Source organism: Paroedura picta, chromosome 7, assembly GCF_049243985.1.
Source record: "Paroedura picta isolate Pp20150507F chromosome 7, Ppicta_v3.0, whole genome shotgun sequence".
Classification (NCBI taxonomy): domain Eukaryota; kingdom Metazoa; phylum Chordata; class Lepidosauria; order Squamata; family Gekkonidae; genus Paroedura; species Paroedura picta.
Window position 1 is genome coordinate 41015273 of NC_135375.1, and position 17040 is coordinate 41032312.

The window sequence follows — 17040 nt, forward strand, 5'->3', positions numbered from 1 at the left end:
CATAGAAGTGAAGAGGTATGAGGGATTGATCTGCAGAACTTAATATGTAGTCTGCCCCTGCTCCCTCCAGCTGGAAACAGCATTGGCATCAGGTGATGGGGAGCCAAATCACGCTGGCATAAATATGAAGCTAGGGAATTCCTGAATGGGATGAAGAGGTACCTGCATCAGAGTGATCTACCAGTTGTTGACACACCTGCAGTCTATCATAACTGAGACTATATAACCAGATGAATGCTCCCTTAGAGCATTGTACCTTACTATGTGGGTGCCTTAACTTCATTTCCTTGGCCAAAGATCTCCACCGGCTTCTAGGGTGCAGCACCTTGCATACCTTGTGTGGTCCTAAGCAGCCACTTCCTGTGCCAAGCACATTCCAGCTCAAGCCGTGGGAAGCTCTTGGCATTGCTCGCCCATCCACACCAACAGCACTTCCATACTGGACCTGTAATGAGACACACACCCCTCCAAGCCAGGCTGGCCCATTAACTTCAAATAACATGGGATTGGCTGCCCTGCAAAACAAGACCAGGTGATGACTCTGACACCATTTGCAGAAGGCGTGGCCTGCCTGAAGCCAACAGGTGATGTCCGGCCACTGCTGCAGGTTGACCCGGCCACCAGGGAGACCCCTCCCCTTTTGCAATGATATTCTCCCCTGGAGTAGCCTTCGGGTTGGTGCCCCCTGTAAACTGGCCCTTGTAGGGCCCATCATGCATCACAATGCCACTGGCTGAGGCCCACCAGTGGCATCCAACAATGCCCCAAGACCCAGAGTACATGGCACCCCCGTTCCCCCAATGCTGGCACCCACTGCCTCTCTGATGGGCATGTATTGCCTGGCGAAGACAAGGGTGTAATCCTGGCCAGTGGCCACCAGACACCAGTGGCCAGCTGAGGGCCACTGGGTGCTCCATTCCCCACCCATGGGGTGGGTGCCTTCCTACCCACCTGAGCCAGGGACCAGCAGCCAGGCCAGTGGACAGTGCTCACCATCTGCTATCGAAGATGCCATTGTTCCCCATGGCTGCAAGCTCCCTCAGATTTCCCTGGAGACCTTCCGAGCCTCGCAGCAGTGCTCAAAGTATTGGCACATGCTCATATTGAATTCCCAACAGATGCCCCACCCATCATACCTATACATGGGCTTACATATGTCTTGTTCTGTCCTCCTGACATATGGGCTCACTTTCATGTTCTAGGTGTCATGGTCCTTTAAGTCCCACCTCGTCTGGATGTTGTTTGAAGATCACTTGCGAGCCTACTCATTATGCACCATGGCCTCTGCATCCCCAGAAAGTGCTTTGGCCTCCAAAACATTTGTTAAATAATTCTCCAAGTGCCAACTCCCTTCAGGGTGAGCATCAGCAACAAAGCATAGAAAATCTGTTTACCTCCTTAACCAGTTAGAAGAAGAAGAAGAAGAGTTGGTTCTTATATGCCGCTTTTCCCTACCCGAAGGAGGCTCAAAGCGGCTTACAGTCACCTTCCCATTCCTCTCCCCACAACAGACACCCTGTGGGGTAGGTGAGGCTGAGAGAGCGCTGATATCACTGCCCGGTCAGAACAGTTTTATCAGTGCCGTGGCGAGCCCAAGGTCACCCAGCTGGTTGCATGTGGGGGAGCGCAGAATCGAACCTGGCATGCCAGATTAGAAGTCCACACTCCTAACCACTACACCAAGTGAAGGAGTGATTGTTATATCCCACTGTAAAGTTGTTTTTGTTTTTGTTTTTAAATCCCCTTTGAACCCTATTTTTGGGACATCTCCATCTGGTCACAACCTGTTAAATATGTCAACATAATACCCATCATGGGCCCTCTTGATTTCCTAGTAAGGTGAGTACCAGGTGGGTTTTCCCCAGATGCATAACCCAAAGGGGATTTTGTGGACTAACCCATCCCCGCCTTATCTTTATAATAAATATACAGAGAATACAGCTGATTCATCATCCAGATCAGATACCCAGAACCAAAGAATCCTGACGCCAATAGGTCCCATCCTGTTGGCCTTCAGAGAAGGGGACTCACCCGAGGTACCGGCAGCCTGCCAGGCCCTGGAGTACTTTCCTCCATACATTATACTCTTATGCCCAGTTGTCTCTTGTTGCTCTGTTCCTCCCTGTTGAACATTCCTGGAGGAGCTAGGAATACTAACCGCACCTACACTGGCCTGTCCCTGATGTGCTGCTATAGCAATTGCTATAGGAGCAATGCGCATGTGTACGGTCTGCATACCTTGATGTGGAGCCAGCCAACCCTGTCCATACCACCCAGTCATCGTAGGGCCAGGTTGCTGCCAGCTTCACCCAGGCATTGCCTCCTTGTCGTATGACCAGGGTGATCTTACAGATGTGCAGCAGCAGAAGTCCTGCTCCCCATCCATGTCTGCAGTCCTACAGCATAACCTCAAGCTTGATAGTCAGCCAAGTGTTGCCCCACAGGCCCAGCAGACAAATCCTGATGGCCCCCTGGCCACAAAGGGGGTTGTTGGTATCCTGGACCCCATGGAGCCACAAGTGAGTAAGATGAGAAACTGCCAATTCCACGGTGGTTAGACACACGTGAACCTAAACCACCACTGACGGGCTTGGTCGTGCAAATCCTCTCAGAGAAAAACCATGGATGTTCCCTTCCCCATGGCTGGTGATCCAGATGATCCCTGCCACCAAGATGGGCCCGCGACAACCTGCCCCAGTCCTGCCCCAATTGTACAACTGCAGCCAGGCTCCACTGCACCCCCAAATGATGGGCCCGCATGTTGCAGAGTAAAAACACCCCCTGCATAATTGTTGGAAGGGGATGGGGGGGCGGAAGCCTCACCTCTCCCACCTAGACCCCCCCCTTCCTCTATCAAGGTGGATGACCCCACTGCCACGCATCTTAATGCCCCCAGCATCCCATGAATTGCAGAGGAACCTGCTGCCGCTGCATCATGAAATGTGCTTGTCCCATCACTGGCTCCCAAGGCCCTGGAACAAGCAGCTGCCACCAGTACAGCACAGTTCATGGGCAGTTGGGGCTTCCCCCCACTGGCATCCTTTTTCGGCGCCATGGTCACTTGTTCCTCTCTCCCTCTCCTTCCTTTTCTGAAGGGGCAAATGCTCCTGCCAAAACGGCCTGTGAGAGGCTTAGTTGTTTGTTGGTTTAAAAAACAAATAAACAAACAATGCCCTGCAGCATGTCTAGCATCCCTTTTCCCTCAAAAAGTAAAATGAAATAAAATTGCTGGGCTTCCCTGACGTCGTGAGGCGGTTGGGCCAGAAAAAACGGCTCCTCCCACCGAGCGACGCGTCTTTGGGCGCCCTGAAGGGGGGAAAGAGGCCAAAGAATATCAGGCCATCCGTTTAACTGACGCCCAGTTCAGCCACACCCCCTGTTGCCATGCCAACACACATACTGCTCAGAGAATGCCAGGGCTGGGCAATCTCTCCAACCAGCCAGGTCCCTGTCGGTGTTCCTCCCCCGCAGCAGCAATGGCCCCCTTAGATAAGTCTTGGGGGCTTTTTCTAATATTAGCGTGTTTTTAAAGATTTGGATCAATGTTTTATGGATGGATGAATGTTTTATCTTATGTTTATTGTGAACTGCAGTGGTATAATAATGAATGAATGAATGAATGAATGAATGAATGAATGAATGAATGAATGAATGAATGAATGAGGATAGGAGATGTGGGTCAGGGGCACACACCTGAAAGAGGCACTGCTGGCATGGAGATTGCCCCTCTTTGGTAAGTTTATCACCAGACCCTGCTTGTACAGTTCCTAGGTGGACTTTATTGATTATTATTTTAAACCAATCCCCACAAATATTAATCGTGCAGTAGCATCAAGTTCCAAAGTCTCAAAGTGTAAGGCAGCAGGCTGAATTCCATGTACCACAGCTGTTTTGAGTCCCAGAACTAGGTTAATGGTATGTCATTTACCAGGTGAAGTGATCTTCATGATATAAAAAACTTCAGCTAGCCATTTCCACACATTAAGCTTCTGTTAAAGGGACAGGAAACTTTCTCCAGGTCTTTTGGCACACCTAGCTCAACAATATATCTAATTCATCTGAGAGCTATTTATTTTGACTCGTAAAGCTATTGGCCCTTTGAGCAGAATGGATGGAAATCCCTTCTTTACAGTTAGGGGTTTTCCAGTGAGATTAGATTTGCAGGTACATGGTGAAAGCGAAACAAAACCTAAATTATGCAAAGGTTGAAAAGGGGAAAGTCCAGACTGTGTATATTTTTACATGCAATAACTTTGGGTTTTGTTTCTCTTTTCCTTTCTGTTCGTTCCCCACTGGCTGCTGGTGACTGGCAATGCTATTAGTGGTAAAATGTGTCCCTCTAAAGGTCATTGATATCTTTGTGATGCTAAAGTGCCACCTTCATAGTGTTCCTGATCAGAGTTAATTCTCTATATCTCACATATGTCAATGATTACATAAAGAGGTTCCCAGTGATATCTAGGAAGAAGCCACAATGGGAAGATAATTTAGTTCAATTTATCTTTTTATTTGCTCCCCTAATAGGGATGGATGAATATGCCGTCTTCCATGTTCCCCCATGTTGTCAACAGGATTGGTTTCAGTCCACCACATTACTGTTGATGTGTATATTTTGTGTGTATCTTTTATATGCACTTCCAATTTGTGCATACCAAGGTGAAACTGGGAGGGAGAGAGCCACAAGTAGCACTGATAAATGCGTGTGTTATGTGGGGAAAACAACTTCAACACAAAAAAAACAGAAAATGGTACAAAAATGGAGGTTTAATGTGTTCAAGGGAGAAGCAAAAACAAAACAGGAAACAGCACAAATAAGAAATTCAGAAATGTGTGGTATAGAAGGCATGGCCTGTCTACACCTTCTGTGGGGATGCTCCCTGACTTACCAAATCCCCAGACTGAGGTATGTGGAGAAAGTTTTGCCTTCCCCTTGGTTATCCTCCTCTCTTTAAGCTACTTCCATTATTTCTTTTAGGACGGAAAACAGTCAGCCCAGGGCCCACTTTTGACATCTCTACGAGCCCTGCCTACCAATCATTGGTCTAGATCTTCTATGGATAATGTCTTCATGACAATTGGCTTAATGACAACCTTCAAGGACACGGTGTCCACTGCCAGTGGCACTTCTAGGCCTTTGAGGGCTTCCTAATTGAGTCAACAGTATCATCCTGGCCCCAGCCTTTTTGGCCATATGCCATCTCAAGTGACAGTGTTCACTTAGCCAGAATTTGGCTCCCTTTTTCACTTGGCCAACCTGGCCATAGCACAGTGATTTTATACAATCATAGAGCTGGAATGTATCTCCAGGGTCATCTAGTCCACCCCCCTGCACAATTCAGGAACTCGCAACCACCTGCCAACCCATAGTGACCCCAATTTCATGCCCAAATAATTCCCCACCACCATCAAAAATCTCCATAATCCAGCCTGGCCTGGAGGAAATTCAACTACCATCCCACAGTGGTGATCAGCAATTCCCTGGGTATGCAAGGAAGGGCCACAGGAGACAAACACTAGCACATCCCTTCCAGCCCACCCACTCACAATCTGCCTAAATTCATAAAATCAGCTTTTCTGTTAGATGACTATCTAGCCTCTGTTTAAAAGAAAGAGACAACCTTTCTCCCCCCCCCCCCCCCCCGAAGGAAGCCTGTTACACTGAGGAACTGCTCTAATAGTCAGGAACTTCAAGACTAGACTGCTAAACTGGACTCAACATGAGTCTGCCCCAGAGAGTCACACTCTGATGGTTATGAAAAGTTAGTCAGATTATGTTTAGTAGTCTATAGTAAACTCCTACCAGCTGTCAGATGCAATTCAGAGTACTGTTTATCACATACAAAGTCCTTTACGGCCTTGGACATCCATATTTTCAGGACCATGTGTCATGCTATGCTGTGACAGCTGCACTTTTCTGAACAGTGTCTTCTGAAGGTGCTATACAACAAATGGGGACGCTAAGTAGCTGCCCGTACATTTTTAATTCCCTGTTGTGGCTCTCTCCTTCATGAATGGCATGTCTGAGGAGGTCTGGAAGGCTCTCATGCTTCTGTCATTCCGCAGACCCTATAAACTGTTTAGGAGGACTTCTTAAAATAAAGGGGAAAAGGTTTTAATATGATGGAATGGGTCAAACGGGCATGATACCTTCTACTTTTGTAATTCCAATGTTTGTGTTGTTTATGACATTTGGGGCCTTTGACAACTGCATGGAACTTGCTTCAGATTTTGATAAATCCTCTAAATCTGCCCTGGAAGTTATGCCCAAAATCCACCTGTGAGTCTGCATGAAATTAAACACAGTAGTCATTCTGTTAGTTTTATCTTATATCTCCCCAAACTTCCTGCCTGTACCTGATATTAGATTCCAGGTGTAAGATAAGCAACAATCACAAAAAATTACCCTACATTGTGGACTTGGCTCCCCCCCCCCCCTTACATACACATTCCTAAGGCTTCTAGCTGTTTAAACTCTTCTGGAAGTTACCCATGCACTAAAGGAACTTTTGCAGGGCTGGCTATCTTGTTCTTTTCTAACTAATTATTAAATATTTTCATTGAAAGCCATGTTATTATCTGCCTTCAATGTAAAGAACTTTTTTTGTGGTTTACCACATGAAATCTTTTAATTAGTCCTAAGGCCTGGAAGTACTGGCTCACTGTTGTGATAATTATTTTCTATCTATAGTAAGAGATGCAGGAAAGCTCGAGAAGTGGGCTAAACTGAATAAAATGTTCAATAGGAACAAGTGTAAAGTTCTGCATTTAGGTAGGAAAAGCCAAACATGCTAATATCAGATGGGGGAGACTTGTCTTGGCAGTAGCATGTGCGAAAAGGATCTAGAAGTCTTAATAGACGATACATTGAACATGAGTCAACAGTGTGACTTTGTGGCTAAAAAGGCAAATGGGATTTGGGCTGTATCAAACGTAGTATTGTGCTCAGATCACAGGAGGTGATGGTACCGCTTTACTTTGCTCTAGTTCGGCCTCACTTGGAGTACTGTGTTCAGTTTTGGGCACCCCAGTTGAAGAGGGCTGTAGACAAACTGGAGTGTGTCTAGAGGAGAGGAACAAAGATGGTGAGGGGTTTGGAGACCAAGACATATGAAGAAAGGTTGGGGGAGCTTGGTCTGTTTAGCCTGGAGAGGAGATGACTGAGAGGGGATTTGATAACCATCTTCAAATATTTAAAAGGCTGTCATATAGAGCAGTGGTCCCCAACCTGCGGGCCACGGCCCGGTGCCGGGCCGCGAAGGCCATGGCGCCGGGCCGCAGCTCCCTCTCCCGGCCCCCCCCACAGTAAAAACTTCCCAGGCCGAAGCTTCTTACTGCGGGAGGGCGGGGAGAGGGAATCAGGGCCGGGCCACACATTCTCGCTGGCGTGGCCCATGCGGGCGTGGCTCGATGCGGGGCGTGGCCCCCGCGGGCGCGGGCCGATGCGCTGGCATGGCCCACTGTGCGGCTGTGGTCCGCGCGGGCGCGGCCCGATGCCCTGCCGGTCCCCAGCCTCACAAAGGTTGGGGACCACTGATATAGAGGATGGAGCAGAGTTGTTCTCTCTTGCCCCGGAGGGACGGACCAGAACCAATGGGATGAAATTAATGCAAAAGAAATTCCGTCTAAACATCAGGATGATGTTCCTGACAGAGTGGTTTCTCAGTGGAACAGACTTCCGTGGAAATTTTTGGAAATTTTTTATCAGAGGCTGGATAGTCATCTGACAGAGAGGTTGATTCTGTGAAGGTTCAAGGGGGTGGCAGGTTACAGTGGATGAGCGGTAGGGTTGTGAGTGTCTTGCATAGTGCAGGGGGTTGGACTAGATGACCCATGAGGTGCCTTCCAACACTATGATTCTATGAAGCTCTACGAGTAAAGGTCATAACTCTTACTGGACTTGTTTTGAGATTCAGTAGGGTAGCCATGTTGGTATGAAAGAGCAGAACAAAGTTTGAGTCCAGTGCAACCTTTAAGCCCAATGAAGTTTTATTCAAGATTTAAGCTTCTTCGTGCAAGCACAATAAAATGCCCTACCCCACCCAGCAACTGGGTACTTGCATTGTGCATCAAGTGAAGCTTGCACATTTAAGAGATTTGGAAAGAAACACTGAGCTACCTACCAGTGACATTAGAATGCCATTAAATAGGTGCTTATGACACCACTGCATTAGCATTCTGCAGAGAAAACTTTGAATGGCAGTTCTGCTTGAGAAGAGCAAACACTAACTTGTTACCAGTCATTGCTGTTATCAGCCTGATTAATAAGAACCTAAGAAGAGCCCTGCTGGATCAGAGCAGTGGTCCATCTAGTCCAGTGGTCCCCAACCTTTCTGAGGTTGGGGACCGACAGGGCATTGGGGCGCGGCCCGCGTCCGTGCGGGCCACGCCCACGCATCGGGCCGCGCCCGCGCATCGGGCCGTGCCCCGTGAGCCGCACCCACACATCGGCCGCGCCCGCACGGGTGCGGCCCGGCCCCGATTCCCTCTCCCCGCCCTGCCGCAGTGAGAAGCTTCCCGGGCCGCAAGCTTGCGGCCGGGGAAGTTTTTTACTGCGGGGGGGGGGGGCGGGGAGAGGGAGCCGCGGCCCGGCTCCCTCTAGTCCACCGTCCTGTCTCATGCAGTGGCAACTGGCCAACCAGTTCTTCTGTAGGTCTAGCAATGGGTCATAGAGGCTTAGGGCTCTGATGTTGCCTTCTGGCATTGGGAGGCACTGGGATTCAGAGGTTTACTGCTTCTGAGTGTGAAGGTTCCCTTTAGTGACTAGTAATCACTGATCGATAGACCTAGCCTCCATTCCTAGAAAATTGCTTTATTAGGAGGGGTGTGTGTCTTGTCTGGACAATATCGTCTGCACCGATGCAGGATGTGGTTCTCAAAGGTGTCTAGAATGCCTCTGATTGTGAGTGCAACCAGAATGTTCAAGGGGTAATAAATCTGCGTAATGTGACTTTTAACACCTACCCAAGTTCGTACATTCAAAAACAGCTCCCTATTTTATTCTGTAGGAATTGTGTGGCAGCAGATGCTTGTATCAGCTTCATGCGTGTTTTCTTTGTACAGCAGAGAGCAGATGATGAGACAGTTTTAGAGTAAGCAGCCACAACTCCCCCCCCCCCGCCCATTCCTTTCCGAGAACAAACAAGCTAACCGCTGAGCCAATGGCATTTGTGTGGATGTTTGCTCAGCAACAGTGTGCAGCACAAACGGCCAATAGGAAGGGTTTGTTCTGCTGCTTTACATGTAGCTCAGAATGTATCTGTAATTTCCTGTTCATGATCTGGGAAAGGGAGATGCAGTCCTTTTGATAAGAAACACTTGGGTTCAAGTTCTGTGCTCCAGTCATTCAAATGTAGATTTCAGACTATTTTCAGTGGAACAGAAGAGTACTGTGTCTATTGTAATGCACTCTGCACTGCTGTTTTTATTCTCCGTGGCACTGTGTATAAATACTTGTCAACATTTTAAAACATACACACACTGAACCAGAAATCAGACAAATTCATCAATGAGTATGTTACACTTTCCTGTGTTAAACTTTGGCCAGCAAAGGGTGCCTCAAGGAGAGAATTGGCACACAGGCACTCACACAATGCACTCACACAAAGCAACTACTCCTTATACATTGGGCTGGCATGCCGTGTGGGAGGCAAGTCACTCACTCAGCCCAGCAAACCGGAAAGAAGGGGCCCACACAGGAACCAGTGGGGATGTGAGGAAACAGCGCGCATGCATACACACACAGTGTATAGGACAGGATTTTTATACAAGAGAGTCAGTATAGGACAAAGTCCAAGGTGGGTGCAGCAACCACATGAGAAGCCACTGCTGCCAGAGCACCTGGTTCCCCCTGCCTAAAACAATGTGTGGATAAAGTGCAGTCGCATCCCCACTGGTTCCTGTGTGGGCCCCTTCTTTCCGGTTTCCTGGGACCAAGTAGTGACTTGTCTCCCACACGGCATGCTAGCCCTGTGACCTTATTTTTCGGCCAATGTATAAGGAGTACAGCTTTGTGTAAGTGCATATGTGCCTGTGTGCTAATTCTCTCCTTGAGGCACCCTTTGCTGGCCAAAGTTTGACACAGGAAAGTGTGTCAAAATACTCATTGATGAATTTATCGGATTTCTGGTTCAGTCTTTAACAGAGATACTACGAAGTGTGTGCGTATATGTGTGTAACCCTGTTGTGACTAACAGATGTATTTTGCCTCTGCATAATGACCTTGGAGTTCCTTGGTGGTCTCCCATCAAATACAATATCTGATTATCTTCCAAGAGCTGATGAGTTTGGGCTAGACTGGGCTACCCACTACATGGATATTTAATACTAAAAATAAGGTAAGGGGCTCACTCTGTCCCTTTTTTGGTCACCCTAAATGAATATTCCAGGAAGTAAGTAGGTATGTTAGGTAAGAAGGAGCATTCCTCCCAGCATGCAAGCGCCATGTCTGTACTGGTTTGTTGTACCTATAGGAACAGAGAATTCCAGTTGTAATTCTGATAGTCAGGGCCATTCCGCACCGGGATCCATGTTGCAAATTGTTTGCGGAACGAAAAATCACCATTTTAAATAGTGGTATTCGTCGTTATGCATACCTGCCTTTGTAGTGGAATCCAGTTGCGTTTCTATCGTTTCCCACAGGGTTCCGGTCTCGGCAAAAATCGCTAGCCAGGAAGCGCTATTGCTGAGCTGTGTCCCGCCCCTGGCCATCAAGCAGCCAATGGGCGGCCGTTATCATGCTCCCAAACAGCCCCTTTCCCTTTAAGGAAGGTTTAAAAAAAAAAAAACCCGTTGCAACGAGTATGCTTTGATCCGTTGCAACGGAGAGACCCATCCAGCTAGCAGGTGGTGTTTGAGCTGCCGTTTCATCATTGCCACGCTCCCCCCAAGTGAATAAAAAAATCCCCCCCCCCTCACGGGCGCAATTTTCGGCCGAAAACAGTGTGAAAAATAAAGGGAAAATAAACCAGCAAACGGGCCTCTGTGTTGCTTGTGCTTGGTGACTTTAAACAGAGGGACTGCAGCCGGGAAAGCCTCAGTGGGTAAACGAAGGCTTGCTGGTGCGTTTATCTGCGCTCATTCGGAGAAAAATATGGCGATCGCTTCGCCAGAAGATCAGAGGAGAGAGCCAGGGGGAGGGACTTTGCAGAAACCGCAACAATGGTAATACAGAGAACTTTCCCACTAGTGTTGCAGATTGGTTGCAGGAGTGTAGCGCTTTCCGGTGGGTGAATCCACTTTTTGGGATTTCCCTGAAAGCGCTACAACGAAGCGCTTTTTGCGGATTGGTTTCAGGAGTGTTGCAGATTGCCAACGACATTGTGCATAATGGCAAAACTGTAGCGATTTCAATTAGTAACCATTGTGCTATTTTGGACGAATGCAGAACGGCCCTCAATGTCTACCTTTCAGACTTCCACAACTAGCACCACCAATATTCTCCCTTAGTGGAAGACTGCATAGGAGAGGGGTTTCATCTCTCTCCATGGCCAAGGCTCCTTAAATTTACTAGAGACATTCCTGGTAGGGCAGTGGTCGGGGACGTACTGGAGGCCAGGAGCTAACCAAGTGAGTACCAGCAGCATAGAAGCATCATGACCTCAGCCTGAGACCCTGGAGAACTGCTGCCAGTCTGTATAGCCAATATCGACTTTGATGGACAAATGGTCTGATGACGTAAATGGCAGCTTGGCCATTGCCTCCTTCCATGGCACTAGCAGCTTTTCCAAGCCAAATGGCTCTCCAGTGTTGCTGAAGCTGCTCCTTCCTGCTTACTCTCTGGCCATTTTAGTATCTCAGTCTGCCCATGTGCATGCCTAAATCAAAGTACGTATTTCTGCAAGATACTGCATGACCACCTGTGGCAGGCAGGCATTTTGCCACCTTTATTTCTCAGGCTTTTCATGTGCACATGGATTGCAAATCATCAGCATGACAAAATGCTTCGATCTAACATCAGTTCCAAAGATCCGTCATTGTGCTTTTTAGTTTACAAGAAAAAGTTATGATAGCATTTGAGCAAGAAACACTTTTGAAACTAACTTCATTTACTGCTGTGCATGTACATCACTAGGTGTTTATGATCTTCCAAGGAAGTTTGGCCTACAGCTTATAGACTGTGTAATATATATTAATTAAAGCTAGGGCTCTGCTTGTTTAGGATATGTGGTGGTGACTTTCTGCTTTGGTGCTTGTGTACATGCACAGTTTTATTTGAATATGAGTTGTAATTAAATGCATATTTCAAAGGAATCAGGTGGGGTAGGGAAAGGAAGTAAAGAGGTAAACCTGTTTTACTGAGTCAGCATTTCCTGCCAATAACATATTTCAAAACGTTTCAATTAATTGCTCTGATAAGTTCTTACATGCTTCATGTTAGAAACTGTAGAAGGCAGAGCATAACACGTAGCATTTAGCAAGATGTAACTTATGCAAAGTGCAACATGTGAATGTTCCTTCCTACAGAAAACATTTGCAGCAAGAATAGCAAACTCAATGGGACTATGCTTCAGGCTTTCAATTAGAGGGCAGATCTTCACGTGGTAGACCTCCTCTTGCAGGAACTACCTGATAGTTTATCCTTCAATCATATTCCTTTTACTGTCACCACATTATTTTACCTTAGTAGTTCCTTTCACCAGCTCTGTACATCTAGATTCAACTCGGTTTGAAAGAAGAACTTGAAAAGATAAATAGGAAGAGAGGCAGAAGTAAGTCCTTATGAGCTGGGAGCAGCGAAATACTCTTTTTCCTGCTCCCCCCTCCCCCCCTCAAAACACCTAAGACCTCCTAAATGCTGATGCAAGACCCACATGGACAAAACAATAAGCAACCCAGAGGTGTGCAGGAAGGCAGGGGAACTGGGTGGGGATTACAATTATTGCCCTCTTGTTGCAAGAGTCTCTGTTGTTGCAAGAACAAAGGAGAGATGATTTCAGCCAGCTCCCTCTCCTCACTGCAGACTCCCCTGGTCATATTTTTTGTCCAAATGTCAAGGGTTTCTGGGGAAATGGGAATGCAGGAAAGATCCATGAAGTATCTTCTGGCATGCCTTTAGATCTAACCCTATATCTGAAGATGTACATAAGCAAATATTTTGTCCTAAGAAAGCAGGCCAGGTAAAATGTTGTCTTTCAAGAGTATATTATATAGTGGTAGCCTCTGCATTACTACGGTTCACACTCTTATACACCCACTTTATGCAGTGTTGGTCTTTGTTAACAAAAATGTCTGAGGGAAGCTAGTCAGAAAGGTTCAAACCAACAGTATAGATGGGTAGAATCTCTTGAGAGCCTCTGCTAGTCTCATCAAAACTATTGTTGCTTCTTTTGAAATTCCTTTGTCTTGAATGAAGTAATGCCAAGATTCTGTACTTTTGCGACTAGTTAAGTGTGTTGTGTGTAACGATGCTCTTGCTTAGTGACATCCTCCATGGATGTGATCAGGCATTAAATACAGATTATGTCTTTTTAGAAAGGGTGTGTACCACATTGCATTTGCTGTCAGGTGGAGACAGAAATTAAGTAGCAATTCTGGATAGTTTTCTTTGATTCTGTTTTCATTGTCTTGGCCATGATTCACAAGATGGCTGTTTCATGAGCATTTTTACTCCAAGGTAAACTATGGATAGGATTGCAGCCTGGGGGAGCAAACCACTGTATCCCTTGCATACAGAAAATGGGGACTTGCGAACAGTTCTACTCATATATAGGACTGGGACAGGTGGGTGGAATCTGACATAGACCATAGCACACTGGAAACATTAAGCACACATCATTCATTTAGGAGGTGCTAAGCATGTTTCTCACATTTGTTTTATGTTCCATCATTCTTGATACTGAGACTGCTTTTTGAAAGTGAGTATATACAACTGAACCATACTTTAATGTAGTTTTTGAGCTTTGGGGATTTAAAAAAAAATCAAGATAGAATACAGTAAATATATGCTTAGGACATAGAGCCATCCCTGACTGCTTATGAAGGGATCAACATGAGCTTCTCTTAGAGCTCTTCTAAACACATCCATCCTCAATTCATAGACATTACAGGGCATGGGAGGGCCGTGCGCATATCTGTGTGAATCACTGACCTTGCACCTAAACCTCAAGGCCCTGGAATGCAGCCACTGGCCACTTCAACCGAAGAATGGCACTCCTTTATCCCCGATAAAACTGATAAGATGTCTCATTTTCTAGGAATACGCTTGTTCCACAAAAACACGCTCACTCTCTGGTAAACACTAATCTGAAGCAATCTTCATAAACACCAAGTTTATTCAAGGGAGAGCAACAGTAACAACCCCCTAGCCACAGAAGGCAATACTTCAAAAGGCCTCATCCTATTGACTAGGTGCTGAGCTGAGAGCCCTGCCTCCCTTTTTACGGCTTGGCTCTGTTTCCGAATTGCTCCAAGCTGCTTCCAATTGATCTGGAGATGCCTTTATGGTGTTAAATTAGTGGGAGCTTTGCTCTCTCTTCTTTATAAGACAGTGTACAACAGATAATTCATTACTAACAAAAAAGCCCAAGTATTATTGAGAGACCATACTTCTGCATGCCCAGATAGTGGACCGGTGTACATGCATTCATATACTTGTGCCAGCAATAGGGGAGGAACAGCGTTCTCTTGAACCATGCACAAAGCCATCTGTACACGGATGGCTGCATCTGTACAAAGATGAAGTATAACCTTAGTTTAGTAATCAGAATAAGTTCACTGATAAATATGACATATTTGATTTGGAAGGGGAAATAGAGAGTTCCAATTTTGCTGTTACTTTCTCAGCTTATTCTAATTATTTTTTCTAAAAAAATAGTCCATTGTGTGCCACACCCTGAGAAAAAACATGTAAATTTCTTTTTGTGATGATGGCAAAGAAAGCTTCCTCATTTTATGCTATAAAGCTCTCAATGAAATAGCTCAGTTCAGAAATAAAACACAAGGGAGCAAAGTCTACATGTGCCACAGAAAAAGTAATCGGGTTCCATTCATATTCATTAGAAATAGTGACAATGATTTAAAATATGGTTGTCTTTGTTCTTGTACTTCCCCAAAGATTCTAAAAGCAGATAATAATGTGTTTTCATGAAGATGCTGTTAATGTTAGGAACATCCTGTTGGTAGGAACTTTTGAAAATGTTTTTTAAAATGTTTAAGTGCTAGTTTTCCAGGTAAAGATGATATTATTTTCACTGTTGTAATGTGTGTTCGGAAGCCAGTCTTACACACTTCATTGAGAAAAGCTCTTTTCAAAGCTGAATCTACACAGATATGCAGAAACATACTCCTATCAAGGCAGAAGCTATAGGTAGCATTCACACACTCCTGTTACTGCATCACTCCCCGCCCTCCATTACAACTGTGCAGAAGTGGAGGCATGATAATGAATGTACAACCCCCCCCCCACTCTAACATGTCCTCCTTGTTTTCTGCATACTAAGCAGGGCTATAGTGGCACAGCATAGCTTGCCAGAAAGGGGAAGATAACATTTTAAAGGACTGGGGGTGCAGGAGGGTGGTGGCACATGACAATGAGCAGCATCACTACATTTTGAAAGCAAGCTTATATGCATCCTCCTCCCCCACAGTGGCCAAGTTGGAAGTGTCCACATGGATTTCCTCTTGGAGGAGATTAAAGCAGATTTACTTTAAATTCAATTTATAGGGAAGACCTTGGGAATGCTACAAATTGTAATGGACATAACCTCTTGGGGGTATTTCCTTTAACGCAGTGGTCCCCAACCTTTCTGAGGCTGGGGACCGGCAGGGCAGCGGGCCATGCCCGCGCATCGGGCCACGCCCACGGGCCACGCATGCGTGATGCACGGCCCGGCCCTGATTCCCTCTCCCCGCCCTCCCGCAGTAAGAAGCTTCCCGGGCCGCAAGCTTGCGGCCTGGGAAGTTTTTTACTGCAGGGGGGGGCGGGGAGAGGGAGCCGCGGCCCGGTGCCATGGCCTTCGCCAAACTCCACCACTGTACCTGCTGGCTGCCCTAATCCTACTCCTTCCATTTGTGCTTATTCCTGCTGGCTCAAGTGAAAACACAAATTTGTCCATTTGATACTAAAGCCCAGTGTTGATGTTGAGATGTGTTTGGGGCATAGTTTCCAGTACAAATGCCAACACATACAGAGCACTTGGCAAGAGAAGTCTGCAAGAGGTGATGCCCATTTCATAAGCAGACTGGGCCATTATAGGCAGAGAGGCACCTTCTTTTCGACTGACGGTCTGGGATTAAAACTGATGGCACAAAATAGTCCGAAGAAGTGTTCAGAGGGTAGAATGGCCAGCTCTGGGTTGAGAAATACTTGGAGATTTGGAGAGTGGAGCTTGTGGAGAGGAGGGACCTCAGCTGGGCATAACGTCATAGAGTCCACCCTTCAAAGCAGCCATTTTCTCTTGATCATCTGGAGATCAATTGTAATAGTGGGAGATATCCAAGTGTAAACTGCAAGTTGGCAGCCCTATCAGAGAAGTACATGACGCTTTTTCTCATGACATTTAACACTACTCTGACATTTGATGCCGTATCAAAGCTTCAAAGCAATTACCACTCTAGAGATCAGTGGTCTACCCTCACTTGTAAAGGGAATAAACATCCTAAGCCTCCCACTGGCAATCCCTGTTGCCTACCCCATCCTCAGAGATCTCCACTATGACAATTGAACTCCAGATGATCTAGATCAGTCCCCCTGGAGAAGAAGATGGACTCAGTGGCATTATACCCAGCTGTTGCCTACTGCCATTCCATCCCTGACTCATCCCTTTTCCCCTGTTAAGCCAGGCAGAAGGCTTTCAGGAGGAATGAACTAGTTTATTCACCTTTTGCTGTCTGAGCTTTAAAGCACAGTTCTAACCATTTTCCTACCACAGTGAAAAAAAATACCATGTAAAAGATGCTGACCTGAATGTATAAAGCACAAGCCACAAGAACTGGGAGAAGGAAGGGGGGAAAATGGCTCTGACCTACAAGTGGCATTCTGTAATCACTTGCTAAAATAGAAATGGTTGCTTTTGCACTGTAGACCAGCCTTGTTTATAGATA

The 17040-nt window shown here is 46.4% G+C and overlaps 1 protein-coding gene across 9 annotated transcripts in view; it reads left to right on the forward strand.

Moving 5' to 3' along the window:
• Positions 1–17040, forward strand: part of ADGRV1 (adhesion G protein-coupled receptor V1) — a 329124-nt gene that overhangs the window by 259236 nt on the left and 52848 nt on the right. The gene's annotated exons all lie outside the window — the stretch shown is intronic.